Source organism: Dipodomys spectabilis, unplaced genomic scaffold (genome assembly GCF_019054845.1).
Source record: "Dipodomys spectabilis isolate Male_0828 unplaced genomic scaffold, ASM1905484v1 ptg000009l, whole genome shotgun sequence".
Taxonomy (NCBI): Eukaryota; Metazoa; Chordata; class Mammalia; order Rodentia; family Heteromyidae; genus Dipodomys; species Dipodomys spectabilis.
Window position 1 is genome coordinate 10481409 of NW_024870686.1, and position 16217 is coordinate 10497625.

Genomic DNA, 16217 nt, shown 5'->3' on the forward strand with positions numbered 1-16217 from the left:
TTTATATAATACAAAGTATAAATTATCAAGTAGATATGAAAACTATTCTAAAACAAATATTTATTTGAATAGTAATTAACTTCATTCTCAGAAACCACCTCTGGTTATTCCATTTTTTTCCTGTTTGTGCCTGTCTTGGCGTTGAAATTTAGGGTTTGGGCACTGTCCCTGAACAAAAATGTGCTAGTGATCTACCATTTCAGCTACAGTACCACTTCTGTTTTTTTGGTGGTTGATTGAAGGTAAGAGTCTTACAGACTTTTCTTCTCAGGTTGACATCCTCAAATCTCATACTCCTGAGTAGTTAGGATTACAGGAATGCACAAGCCACTATTAATCAGTTGTTGTCATTAATTTTTTAGATATTATTATTAAAATTTATAGGTATTATGATCACTGTGAAATATCTTAAGCCTAGGTGCTTTATAATATCGAAAGCATAAAGATTTCAATGTTGACTCAGGAAAGAGAAAATACTTACTGGTCATTCTGAATATACATACAAATATGTTTTTATATATGTATATGTATATATCAATTATGTGAGCAATACCAGCGGGACTCTTATTAACATTTATCATGTCTTTTGTTTAGAGGGTAAGTACACTAGATCAATTGGTGTCAAAATTAGACTACTTATACTCATAATTCCTTCAGAATGGATCCTTCTTTCCCTATTACCCAGCCTTCAGATGGCCCTACATATTGCACACATAATGTGGGGCATGCTGTGGAGGATGGAACAATAATTCAAATTGTATATTTTGAGAAATTTCTACTTCACTTGGTTAACTAACTCCTCTACATCCAACTTAGATGCAATTTCCTGGCATCATCTGACCTGTACTGTATATACATCTCTACATATACTGCCATTATGCATAGTGCTTGGTGTTTCCAGGTAACAGCAGTTCCTCATTTCAAGCTCAACAGTTTCTCAGCTTGGAAGGTAGATGATAATCATTGGTTTTATCATACAAACAGCTTTGACATCAAGGTCACTGTGTTAACCCCTCATCTCTAAGCACTGTTGCCAGTAGCCAAGTGAGGGTTTTTAATACAGATTCACTGATGTCAACTCAAGAAAAATTATCACAAATACTGAAAGAGAACATATGGTCGGATGGCAGTTGTATTGTTGCAAAGGTTCATAGAGTTATGACTTATTTAAGATTTTTTCTAGAAACATTCTCCATTCAGTTTCCATGCCCTGGATGGCAGATATTCCCTGTAACATAATAGGAATGTCAAATTCTAAAGGTGATCATTTTTTGGCAAGAATATAGTTCACTCAACAGAACTCTAAGACAACATTTCTTATGACTCACACTCCTGGCTGTTTGAGATTAGGCCACAAAAGGAACAGATCTATGTTTTATTTAGGTCTTCTTTGAATTTTACAAGACAGTTTCCACTGATAACAAACAGCACTATGCTTGAGTTACAATTCAATTCCTATTTGAAGCACATAATTTTTCTAATAGTTCTACTTGGAGTATTATAACCTCTCACCAGAATTTTTTTTTTTTTGGTCAGTAGTAGAGTTTGAATTCTGGGTATGGGTGCTGTCCTTGAGCTCTTAGGGTCAAGGCCAGCCCTCCACCGCTTGAGCTACAGCACTACTTCCTGTTTCCTGGTGGTTAATTGGAAATCAGAGTCTCATGGACTTTTCCTGCCCAGGCTGGCTTTGAGCCGCGATTCTCAGATCTCTGCCTCCTGAGTAGCTGGAAATACAGGCACAAGCCACAGGCTCCCGGCACTGCCCAGAACTTTTAAAATGAATCAAAATCAATAGTGTAAAATATCTACATTGAAGTTTGGATTAAGGAAACTGACTGGAGTCTAAACTTTTAAGGTCAACCCTTAAAAGAGATCTTGTAGTATTTAAAATTTAGCTAAAAGTAGGTAAAAGATAGATAATTGTGATTAAATGAAAACAAAAGAAAGGCCACATTAGAACCTACTGTGGCAAGAAGCTTCAGCCTTAAAGATAGCAATTGAACTTTCCTTTTCTTATTGTTGACAAGAGCAGGAAATGTACAATCAGGAAGAAACTGCTCCCTCTCAGGTGTCTGTGATTGAGGACAGCAGAGTTGAAGAAATGATGCTGACATCCCTCAAAGAGAAGTTAGCTTCTGCTTCCCAAAAGGGGCTGCCTGGGAGCCCCACAGACCAGCTATATGTCAGCTTGTGTCATTCTAAGTCAAAAGGAAGCAAGGAGAAAGGAAATGAATTGAGTTTTCAAAAATTCTATCAATGATTGAGATTACTGAGAGTCTAGGAAGCGATTTCATAACTGCCTTGCCTTCTATGTCACTGAGACAGATGGATGACACAGGCTTTTTGTCCTGTCCTCAATAGAGCCACTGCCCTTTCCACTGCAGAGAGTTATCCCTGCACACATCCTTGCTGCTTGGCTGTGCTGTAAACATTCTCATGGAGAGGCATTTACATCAGTTACCAAAGTCTAAGCTGCAAGACTTTCTATTGTTTTAATTCTAAACCAGTGACTGAGTCACCTAGGGAGAAGGTTAAATTAGCCCTGAGAGTCCTGCTAAACATCAGCAATTTGCTGCTTTCAAGAGTGAAATCAGGGAAATCAATTGTTCTGAGGAAATGTCTTTCTCTATTGAGTGATTATTATTATTATTGGGGGGGGGACTTTAAAGACCTGCTGCTGCTGGTAAAAGATAGGTTGGTGCTCAAGAATAAAGATACTGCCATCTTCACTGACAAGACAGGCTAGACGGAGCTATCCTCAGGATGCAGAGCCCTGCTTTTAAATGCTAGAATGGTGCTAATGCACTCTGGTTAAGAGCTGCCTTTTTATGAGGAGAGAGGCATGAAATCTCTCCCTGTATCTGAAAATTTATTGCTTCTTGGGTAGAAGAAATGATGGCAGTCTTTTAAGTTCAAAATGCTTCCAAGAATATTTACAAAATTAAACTATTTGTAGAAAACCTTTGACAGGTTGAAGAGAGAACATGACCTTCCCCTTCACCTCACCACGTCCCACATCAGTGGATTTCCTTGTAGCATGAATGTACTAAATTGTTATTTCAACACATTTGTGAGGTCAAATATCATGTAGAAAGTTAAAACAAAACTCTGTTTGGATCCTCAGCAATGTTCACCCTGATGCTCTATGATGGTGAAATAGAAGTAGAGGCAATTAGTATTATGGCTCCTCACATTTACAGCTTTCTTCTTTGCTCCTATTTTTGCCTACATCCATCAACATACAATACTGTACTACTTATTCTCACATTTCACAGCCTTTTGATAAAGAGAAATTACAAGATAAGAATACTATATATGGGTATCAAGTCTGTGACACACTTAGAAATGAAATGAAGTTAGCACTGATCATGCTGTTAAACACAATGTGTCTTATCTGAGCTAGAGGATCTTATGTCTTTGATCTGGCAGAAATTTAGTCAAATATAAGTACAGATTTAATCACACATCTATGAAAGAGTAACATATGATCTTCTATCTTGTCTTGACTTCATTTTAAGAGACACTTGGCTGACTTTTCCAGTAGAATCTAGTGTGCAAATAACTTTTGCTAATAAATCAGTTAATAAGAAGAAAAATTTTGTTTATTTTTAGTTGCTTGTTTTTGTCACAAGTGTCAGAGACATAATAAAATTGTGTGACATGTAGAAGAAAATAAATTCTGTGATGGAAAGAAGAAAATGTTTCAAAATCTATAAGAAATGAATGATTATTTTTAATACAATTTTATTGTCAAGGTGATATACCAAGGAGTGACAGCTACATATATCAGATAGTAATCACATTATTGTTAAACTTGTATGATTATCTTTTTGTAATATAGTATTTACTACCAGTGGGAATAAAAATCAGAAAGGCATATTGAAGACATAGGATATAAATGCTATAAGCTTCTTGTAAATAATACATTATTACCGGGCACCAGTGGCTCATACCTATAATCCTAGCTCCTCAGGAGGCTGATATCTGAGGATTGCAATTCAAAGCCAGCCTGGCAGGAAAGTCCAAGAGAAATTTATCTCCAATTAATCACCAGAAAACTGGAAGTGGTGCTGTGGCTCAAGTGGTAGAGCATTAGCCTTGAGCTGAAGAGCTGAGGGACAGCACCCAGTCGAGTTCAAGATACAAGACCAGAAAAAAAGTACCTTGTTCTAGATTTTTATGCAGTCAAAACTATGTTTTACATTTAAATTTTAAATCCATAATTCTTAAAGAATATCTAAATTCTCTTCAATGTGATTATATTAAAAGAGAAATGCCTGAATATTAGATATGTAAATCTTAATAAATACAGAAAAAATTAAATTCTTCTTTTGTCTGATTTGGTTTACCAGTTTATGGTATAGTTACGTGTCCGAAGATGAGCACTGAGGTCTGGGCATCCTTTCTCCTGTGTCTATAATCCCCATCCGGTTAGCTTGCACATTCTGAATTTCTATCACACATTACAAATCTTCTTTCCAGTGCTGGTAACCCTTTCTACATCTTCATCTGCTTTCAGGTGGAAATTCTTGAGACTTTCTGTCTGTTCTCTCTTTCCTTAAAGTTATCTTGTATCTTGTTATCATTTTGACCAGAAAAATACAACACAATTGCAATGTTCCAATGCTGACAATATGAATAGTTCCTATTGCCTAGCAAAACTCAGTCCCCTTAACTTCACATTCAAGGTCCTTTGTCATCTTCCGAGCTCCTTTCCTAGCTATCCCTTTATCTCCCACATTGCAGTCCCTTGTCCCCAAGGTTGGTGTCTCTGTCCTTTATTCCCACTTTCCAGTTAAACTCTGCTCTAATTCTAAGAACAGCCCTTACTCATGATGGGCCTGCATTTTCCTCTCCATGAATTCTTTTTAAAAATCTCCTACTGCATCTCTTTATGGCATCTATCATACCAGCCAAAGATTTCTCTTTTGTAAATTAATCATTTCTCTTGTAGTCAACAGGAAAAAGAATACACACAGAGACAGAATCTCTGTCTGTCTGTCTGTCTGTCTGTCTGTCTGTCTCACTCTCTCTTTGTCTCTCTCTCTCTCTCTCTCTGTGTGAAAGACTCAATTCCTGCATTATTCTGATGATAAATAAGGGCTTAGTTGGGATAACCTGAGCAGTTCACTGTTCTTTGATTAAGGGCATATGCATCATTTATTTAGGCTCTTTTTTTTTTTTAACATAATATGAAGCATAGCAGGCAATGATGTACTGGAGGGGTGTGATCAGTTTCATTACTTAATGAATTTGGCCAAGAAATATACATAAAGATAATATTTAATCTAGGAAGTTAAAACAGAAACAGGATAACCTTCTAAAAGAGTTACAGGATTTTGGGCCTTTATTATCTCCCTGTTTTACTTTCTCTCAAGGAGCTAGCTAATTAAAGAAAGTCTCTGGTGAATCTCTTGCAAAGGGAAGACTCCTTTGGCATAGAAAATAGTCAACCCTTAATTTATACAGTACTTAGGGAGGTAGGTGCTGGTAGTATCACCAAAAACACTTTAGGGATTCGTCAGCATTAATGTGTCTCTATAGGCACCTAGCTCTGAACAAAACATGTTAAGTTTCTGGAGAAAATCAGGTTGTGGAAGATTTAAGATGTTAATTTTGATTTTTTATGAAAGTATGTTATTCAGGCTGTATTTGCTTTCTTATTTAAGCCTTGAAGCATAAAGTAGCTAAAAGAATCTCCACAGGTAACATCCTCATATTAAATTTCTTCTGTTTCAGGCAAAAGGCAATAAAAAGTTTTCTATGATTAAAGTAAGGGATCTAGGGTGTCATAGCTATATCTTTGATTTTGGAGCAAAATCTTGGCACATCTCCTTTCATCTACATAATGTTATTTTTTCAAGCAGTGTAGTTGTCTCTATTGGTGTTTTAAAAAACAAAGCTTTTCCCTTAGACCAATGAGCTGAATATTTGCTATGGAATAAGTGTTAAAATTCTTGGCTTTTCCTTGAATGTTTTACTATTACCTTTTAAATCTTTTAAAAACAAGAACGATTATTTCTTTGGTATTATTGTAGGAAAACAATGTCTGGAATCTATATAGTTACCAAAGGTTTTACAAAAATCTATTCTTTGGAGAATAGGTAATAGGTGTTAATAGGTGTGGGGGGGTACAGCAATGAAGAAAACATTCACATTTGTTGCCCTCATGTGACTGGTGGCCTGGTAAATTTTGTCTGAATCTTGTATCTTCTGTGTATTTTCTGCAAAACGTCTCCTGACTCTACCAGGAAAACCTTAACCAAAGGTTTTCTGTTGTTTTTCTGTAAAATGTTGTCTACAAATGCAGGGGGTAATCATCTGCTGTAGTGTTAATCAATATATTCTAACCATGGCTGCTTAATTTCCGAATTTCCTTAAAGCAATGAATTTTCCTACATGTGCGTGTGTGTGTGTGTGTGTGTGTGTGTGTGTGTGTGTGTGTGTGTGTGTGTGTGTTACAGAGAGAGAGAGAGAGAGAGAGAGAGAGAGAGAGAGAGAGAGAGAGAGCGCACCATACTGGGGATTGAACCAAGGTCTTGAACCTGAGCTTTTTTACTCAAGGCCAGTACTCAACCACTGGAGTCATAGCTCTACTTCAGGCTTTTTGGTGATTAATTGCAGGTAAGAACCTCACAGACTCTCATGTCCAAACTGTCTTCCAACCAGGATCCTCAGATAATCAGCCTCCTGAATAGCTAAGGTTACAGCTATAAGCCACCAGCACAAGGTTCTTCTTTCACTTTTACATATTAGTAGCTTGCTTAACACTAAATGAATGAATGGAGGAATTAATGAATTGAATGATGGAGTCAAGTCATTGATTTTTCTGGAGATAGTATATTGAATTTCAATGTGAATATCATTCTATGTGTGTTAAGTCTTTACAAATACATGGTGGTAGGGAAGAGACAATTAGCACAGAATTTCCAAAGGTGTTGTTACAGAAACTATGATTGTAATCTGCTACATAACTATCTTATAATAAACCTCAAAATTCCATAGATAAATACTTGAAACATAAGAATTATGACACTTTTCATCTATTATTCTCACAGATAATCTCACTTATTAACGGTGCTGTCTGTAAATGTATTTTTATTATAAAGGTGGATGCTATTAATATCTAGAGTGGCAGAACTATTCAGAAAAAATATGCTATTTAATTAGAAAGACACAATGGTAATAGAGTCAGTATCTTTTTTTGAAAGCTGAAAAAGTAGGTCTTATAGAAATAGGTCTCCCAAATTCTCATGAACAAACTCAAATTCAGAAATCCATAGATCTAACCCACACAGTATTTGTAAAAATGCATGCTAGACCCAATATAATCCCAAAGCACTCATGCTAACATACATGGTTTAATTAATGGGTTAATTGGAAGCTCCTGGAATGCCAGTATACTATTTTAGTCATGTTTTACCCACTTCCCAGTACACACACTACAGATTCTTAAAAGTAAATATATTTATTACTACTAATACCAAAATACCTAGATAAACTGAACTGATTGTGGGAATAAGAAATAAAGATGTATTAAAGGTTTAATATGATATGTTTTAAATGTTTAACAGATTTAATTTTGTGTTGCTTCAAAGAGCCCAGTAAAATCTTCCTTTATCTTAGGAGGAGTTAAAAATTGGCTAAATTTGTTACCAGCTGTTTTAATTATAGTTGCTAGCTGATGATAGAGTGTATTTTCTATGAACTATGATACTTTCTACTGGTAAAAGGGAGGAATAACATTTCTGGAGGACTAAGATAAAGGTGATCTAAAATCTTGAGACCATATCTATTCTTCAAATGATGTCCAAGAGGAAGCTTTCAATGCTCATGCTGATTTATCCAATCATCTTAACAGTAGGATCCCATACATTCTATAGTTTATAATGCATGCTTTCCTTGTTGTTAACTTTTGGACTTCCTCTAAGCGTTTTCATGAGATTTGAACTCTGGGCCTGGTCGCTGTCCCTCAGCTCTCCAGCTTAAGGCTAGTGCTCTACCACTTGGGCCACAGTGCCAACTGTGGTTTTCTAGTAGTTTATTGGAGATAAGAGTCTCATGGACTTTCCTGTCCGGGCTGGTTTTGAACTGTAATCCTCAGATCACAGCTTCCTGATTAGCTAGGTTTACAGATGTGAGCCACCAAAGCCCGGCTATGCTTCAAAACTTTTCAAAACTTCAATACTGATCATAAACTATCCCAGAAGTGATGTCCCTTTTCTAGGAAGGTGGAGGTACCAGAGTTCCTATCATCATCCTTACGTAAGGTCTAAATCTATAAACATCGAATTCTGCAATTTTCAGACTAAAGCGTTGTGATAAGTTCCTGAATGGACTTGACTAGTCAGCTGAAAAGGATTTGTGCCATTATAGAAGGTGAAGTTGATCCTATGATGACCTCATCTAGTTCACCTTAGTTTAGTCACATTCAGATACTTTCTAAGAACACCAATTATTTTAAAGCAGACTTGGCTAGTCATACCTGACTAGGAAAGGAAACCTTTGGAATTATAAATTAAATTTCAGAATGGTGCTGTTACTAAGGCTACTGGTCTTAGGCTTCTTGGAAGTGGTAGACACATTTATGTTTCATGGGAAGAAAGATAGTAATGCATATGCATATGTTATTATTTGATTTTGCTGTACTATGAAGATTTAGGAACATTATAAAGTAAAAATAATTGTAGCAAATGCTGACAGCAAAGAAAATAAAATAACCATTGACTTTTAGAATTTTTGAAGAGCATAAGTACCAAAAATGTACTTTAAAATAGTTTCATACTCCCAATTCCATTTTCTTATAGTTGCAAACAATAATATTCTCTGTGGTATGACTTTTCAGTTCTTTCTGGAAGGAGTTCTTGTATTTCAATATCCTCAAATAAAAATATATTTTTATTAGAGTAAACTGAAACAACTTGCTGTATAATTTAATTACTTGTAATGCCTTACCAAAAAATTTATTATTATTGTCATTATTATTACTATATTACCTTTAATATTACTATTATTACTATACTACATTATTATTATTACCATATTATTATTATACTACTATAAAACCTTTATGTAGTTGTACAAAGGGGTTACAACCAGCATATCAATTTATGAGTATAATATATCTTGATCAGTGTCAACCATTTACCAGTTCTGCCCAACCATCCTAACTCCACCAATCCCCTCAATTTCCCTAGTTGTATTTTCTCCCATCTTTCTTTTTCCCACCTCAATTACCTGCTACTTGTTATTCTTTTTAATAGACCGTCAGTTGTTGAAATGAACTACACAATTGAAATTCTCTCCTGTATATACCATGTATATACTATGTTTGTGTACATGTTCATACAACCCTTTCTTTGTTTACACATATATTAGATCTAACTGCCACACAAGAGAGAAAATATGCATCAAAGCTTCTGTGTTAAGTGGGACTTGGTCCAAATACTTCCTTGGTTTCTTGTGCAACCACTTCTCTATAGTTCTGTTTTAACTGGAATTTCATGGAGGAAATAGTTGGGGGTAGATGCTGACATTTATATATACTCATCCATTAATATTAACAAATCAACAGAAAACAGTGTAAATTTGGCCAAATTTGATCATAGTGAGAACAATTAATCCTGTCTATGAATATGTTTACATAAACATATGTAAAATATGCATGTGTGTATATTCTATCCCTCCTGATAAACACATCATCTTATGTCTGCTCCCATGAAATGAAGATCGGACTTGTATTCCATCTCTCTTATACTAAGTGATAGATATATACAGTAGATCCCCCAAGTGGACATCAGATGATGTACTACCTCTATCAAATGCATATGAGCCTGAATACTCTAACTTGAAAGCAGATTAGACCAGTCTAGCAGGGAAGAATACATGCTCCCTCTGCGAGAAAGAATTTCAAGATTACTTCCCAAATTTCTCCTCTTTAGATTACTTTCCTTTCTATCCATTTATGTAATTAGTCATCTACCTGTTGCTGTGAAGAGATCTTAAGATGTAATTAAGATGCCAATGCAATTGATTTAGAGAAAATGAGATTATATAGATTGAGTCTGACCTAATCTGTTCTTGAAATAAACTCAGTAACTCTTTGAAAAATACAAAATGTAAAAAAAAAACAGGCTCAGTCTGTTTTTACTGCTGTAAAAACCTATCAGTAACCAGTTAATTTTTGAAGAAAAAATATTTCCTGTAGTTTTAGAGGCTGAGATATTCAAAATCCAATCTCTGTTGCACTTGGTATCTAGTAAAGTATAGTCTATGATTACAAATTCATTCTCATCACTACATTCTCTGGTAAAGCCATCTTTATTCTAAGATGCATCCTTATTGTTTCTTTCTCAATGGGGCTAGTGATTGTTTTCATACAACACAAGAGCTGCAAAAGATAAAACAAACAAACAAGTAATCCCTGAAACCTCAAGCTCCTTTATAAATGTCCTTTTGAAGAGGGCAGAATCTCATGATTTAGGTAGACTCCCAAGGTCATACCTCTTAATATTATTTCAATAGATATGGTATTTCAATCTAAATTTTATACCAGAGACATATCCAAGCTATTGTTAAGACCTTTGATGGGAAGATATACTTATTGGTAGCTTGGAAAGTAGAAGAGTTAGAAAGTAAGGAACTATAGTCTGTCTTGGCTTGCTGATATCTTCCAATAGCTAAAAACTGGTAAGGTCATTAGGCCTCTGTCTATAACCACACACAAAGCCTTCTGTTAGCAATAGGAATGAGTTTGGAAGAAAAGTTTAAGAGACAGATAAGAATGCTCTCTTAATAGTAGATCCTAAGAAGATAGCTAGCCATGCCTTGCCGAACAGTGAATTAATAAGGGGCTATTACATTCGCCTGCTACAATAATGTAGTTTTTATTCAAAAGGTATTAAAATACATACCTGACATAGCTAATATACCACCAACACTTTAGGTAAATGAAATCTCTGAGGTAATATTGAAACAATAATTATGAGAATTTATGGAAAGGCAATGGTTACATACTTCCTGTGTATTTTACAACAAACAATTAACTGAGTACCTGACTGCAGTCAGTGGGTATCTAATAAAAGAACATGCATGGGAGAGGCTAGCAAAATGATCATGAGAGAAGAACTGTAACAACTTGAACTGCAGTTTTTACAATTTGTAAAATGGGAAGCTAGAGGCTGTCATCTTTGAGATTCCTTTCAGGCCATGAAATCTGAAGCACAAGTAACTGGTAATAAAGTGAATGAACCTTGATAGTGGTAATAATATATTAGGGGGAAAGGAAAACATATTAAAACTCTAGCTATGTTACAATCAGGCAGCATAATCTTGAATGAACCATTTCGGATTCGAGCTATAATTCATTTGAAAAACAAAGATAATATCATTCTAATCTAAAACTCTTCCGGATATCAGAATATTACATGCCCCTGGGCTTATATTTCCTTGTGGGAATGCGATCTTGCATATATTATCTGGAATGAGAAGATGTTGATTGATGTTTGCACAGCATGGCTACAGGTGGGACAAGAGACTGAGCTTAAATGCACCTTTGGCAAACAGGGGTTCCTTACCTTCTCTATCTGTCCTATTGGTATGTGCATATCTCAGGGGCACAGTATAATCATCTATTTATACTTCTGCTCCTTTCCATTGACTTTTCAATATTAAATAGTTCTTTAGTTACAGAAAACTAGAACAATAAAATGCAACTGTAAAATGAATGTAGAAAAATACACACCTGCATTACAAGCAATGGAAACAAATGAGAAAACAAAACAACTGTAAAATCCCTTATAGTAATCTGAAAGACAGTTCATAACAAAAAGGGAAATCCATATAAATCATAAAAAACCAATTCCCTTCAAAGAAGTAATTATTTTCAATATAGTAAAGTCACTTCAATGTTTATATGAAACAAAATAGTACTAGAATATGAGTTGCATATTATGAAGCATAAAGCTATCCATCATATGCTGAATACTATTATTTATATTCTTTTGTTTTCTTAAAAAATATTTATTTAGTACAGCTTGCATACACACTTGTAATCTGAGTATTCCACAGGTAGAGTGTGGACAATGTAGAGTTCAAAGCTGAACTAAACTATTGAGTTCCAGTTTGGTCTGGATTATACTCCCCTCCTCCCCCCACCCCCCCACCCCTGCCCCTTTCTTTCCTTTTTTTCTCCTTCTCTACCTGTCTCTCTATAGAAAAACAGTGTATTTATTTATTCATGTATATATATATATACATTTATAACCACACATATAAAAAGTTTAATATAAATCTTCATGTAACCAGGAAATAAAGAACATTTTACAATGTATTTTTAATGTCTTGATAGGGCTGTGGCCTATAATATTATTTCAAATTATATGGTACATTGTTAGATGTTTTCTCTCAAATAAAACTTAGTGCACATTTCATATAATCATCTAATAGAATTAAATATATTATTTAGCAAATTTGCCTATTTTCAAGCTGTGCTTAAATTAGCATGACTTTCTTGATTTCCTCAATCCGTTTTCGCTAGCCTGGTAATTTTCCTTAGAATGCTGGTAATCAGTACAATACTCGTAAAATCTATTGTATTGTATTCTTCAGCTTCAATTTAAAACATTTAATTTCTTTCTACCTCTGATTCAAGGGGGAAAAATGGCAGCAGTAAATATATCACCATAATATCAATGTGTGGTATTTGTGGCTGGAAACTATTTTTGAATTCCACCCCCTCAGCTTTCTTTTTCCGTGCTCAGATTTATTTAGGAGCACTGACATTAAAAAAATGTAGCTAAATGAAAATCCTGCAAAATATACTTGGTTTCCACAGAAATTTAAAACAAAACAAATTAAATAATATTCTCTTAATTTTTTCTTGTAATGAAAATGACTCCTAATTAGAAGCTTTTGAAATAAGACAGGGAGTTTAAATTACTTCTTTATAATGATTTTTCAAGCTGATAACACATTTTCTGTGCATTCACTAATCAGATGGAGAAAGCTAGAGGGTAGTCCAGGGCTGAGCAACTGGATGTGTATCTTGATCTAGATTCTAAACTCTTCTGAAAACTAATAAAATGTACTTATTACCTTCCTTATGTAGCTGTAACCCCTCTGTACATTACCTTGACAATAAAAAATTTAAAAAAAGAAACTCCAAAAAATAAAAATAAGCATTAGGTTTAGATTTAGGTTCTAGTATTCAAATTAGTCACTTAGAATATTAAAGTCTTCTTAAAGAAGACTCTCTGATCACAAGGTCCCTTTGACCCTCACTGTATTCTAGTAGAATTCAGTGGTCATGTGGCTTACACACAGGGCAGGGTTGAGTGAGACTTCCCAAACTTCCCTCTTCCTACTTCAATTCTTATCCTTCCTAGTCTCCTCCGCGCTTATTGAACACATCCCAAAGTACTAATGAGATAAACCATTTGCTTTGAATCTTAGAAAAAAACAACAATAAAATGTATTGTTTTTGGAGTGGACATAAACCAAGTAGAAATTGCGAAAATGCTCTATGTTATATGTTGATGTATGTCATTTGTTTATTTCAAATAAATACAATCTTTCTACTCAGAATGTATCCCCAGATTATTATTATTTACCTCATGATTCTTACAAAATGTCAAGATTTCTTTACCATGTTAAGCATTGAATCTAGGGTTTGGCACATGCTAGGCAATCACTCTAGTTACATCTTCAACCCCCTAAAATGTTTGAAAGTCTTGTTTTGCCAAATATCCCTCCCTCATTAGGATCTTTTACCAATGGGATTTAGGTTCATATGTAAAATAAAAGGGTTCTGGCTGCACTGAAATAATAGCTGTCTATTCTGTCTGATTTCTATGAGAAATCTATCTCACCTTTAAAATGGAAGGTTTCAACTCTGTGATACTCTTAAATCTAGCATTCTAATCATGTCAGGGTTGTGAAGATTACTATGTTATACCACCAAAGAGTTCCTTGGCCAAATGCTAGTAACACTGAAGATACTCTTCCATTCTGGCTATGTGTGACTAGCCTAGCTCAGTGAAAATGTTACCTACTTAGCAAAAGAAACATTGCAAATGTGATTAAATTAAGGCTGCTTAGAAAGTTTCCCTGGCTTACACAGGTGGATATAATGTGGTCATTTTTGTACATAAATGTGGAGAACTTTTCCAATCTGAGGTTAGGGACAGGTTGGCTAGAGGAGTAGAGTCACAGACATGACACATTTTTTTTTTTCTTTCAGTGGTAAGGATGGTAGGAGGCTTCCAAAAGCAAGAACCACCGTGGCAACGGGCTCTGTCCAGGAAGCATGAGAATGTGAACAGTCCTGTTATTGTGTTGGAATCGTCTCGGTGAGATATATGCTAATCTGTGACACGGAGGAGAAGGAAGTAAGGAGTACAGGCTCTTTTAAACCACCAAGTTTGTGCCAAATTGTTGTAACAGCCACAGAAGTTAATAGAGGTAAAAATGAATCAATGTTTCCTCTTTTTTGCAATGCAATTATATTTTAATAGTATTCATCTAGATTGAATGAGTTCATTTGTTCTCCATAACTTAGGAATTTCTCATAAGGCATTAGAGATATTGCAATCATTTAAGAGTTCCAATACTAAATTCCAGAGAACATGAAGTAGAAAGTGTGCATAACTTACTTTCATTCACATACATGAAAAACTTAACTACCGTTTAAAAAAAAAAAACGAAAATGGCATTAAATAACTTAGCTAGCATAGGAAGAAAACCCACAAATAATCACTTTGGTACTTTTATAAGACACAAAACATCTAAAACTCCAATTTTCTTGAACAAATTTGTCTTTATAAAGCCTTATTAATCCAGCATCTGACAGTCCCTTGATTATTATTTCAAAGATGTTTTCAGCACTTTTAAAATACAGAATGATTGATATCTGAATCAGAAGGAATGATTGGCATACATTTTCCTTTTTATAGGACTCAAGTCCTAACATAAAACACAAAAATGTTTTATTAATAAATGTGGTTCTATAGCCTAGCGCTGGTGGCTCATGCCTATAATCCTAGCTACTCAGGAGGCTGAGATCTATGGATCTACCTTCAAAACCAGAATGGGCAGGAAAGTTCATGAGACTCTTATTTCCAATTAACCACCAGAAAACTTGAAATGGCGCTGTGGCTCAAGTGGGAGATCACTAGCCTTGAGCTGAAGAGCTGAGGGACAGCGACAAGGCTCAGAATTCAAGCCCCACAACCCACAAAAACAAAAACTGTTTTCAGAAATAAAGGTAAGCAATGTAGTTAATGATAACCTCTCAGGTTTCTTATGAAGAGTTTAATTCAAATACACATAGGCTGGGCAAAGTGGTTAGTACCTATAATCCAAGCTATTCAAGAAGCAGTAATCAGGAAAATCTCCGCTAGAAGCCACTTAAGGCAAGAAATTAGCAACACCCTTACTCAATTCCCCAATTTTTGTGCTGAACATGATGACTCACATCTGTAATCCAAGCTGGAGTGAATGCATAGGTAAAAAGAAAGGCATAGGTCCAGGCCAAAAAAACATTAAGAACCTATCCAAAAGAATAGAAAAGACATACAGTGCTTTGATATGGCTCAAACAGAAGAACACTTGCCTAGCAAGAGTTTGGCCCTAAATTCTATGGTTCATTTATTAATTTTATTAACTTATTAATAAAAATTTATTCACACTATGTATGCTAATTGGTATAATAGTCAAGGATAGGAAATCCAAACATTTATTTTCTGTGTTCAAATCTTAAGAGTCTCCCAGCCTTTTGCATAGATTACTTCATTCTTTTGATTCTCAATTTTATCTTCAAATTGAGATTAAAATTGAGCAAGAAGGAGGAGTGGCCAAATCAAATAGTACAGTGCAGGGTCTAGCACAATTAGCACCTTCTGTCACTGCTAATGTGTCAGGGAGAACAGTAAATCCAAGGTTATGCAAGACATTTTCAGAATTCTGAAAGTTTATTTCTATTTTTGTAATTTAATAAGAATTTGAATAAAACATAAAATCAATAAAGACTTCTAGAAAACCTTATGTTTTATTTGGATAGCTAAATATGCAGAGGGAAAATGAATATATATATATATATGTATATATATATATATATATAGTTGGCTTTTATATATGCCAAACCCATACCAAGAATAAAATCACCTAACAATCTTAATACTTATTACATTCATGAGCAGTTACTATGATCCAGGTACTTT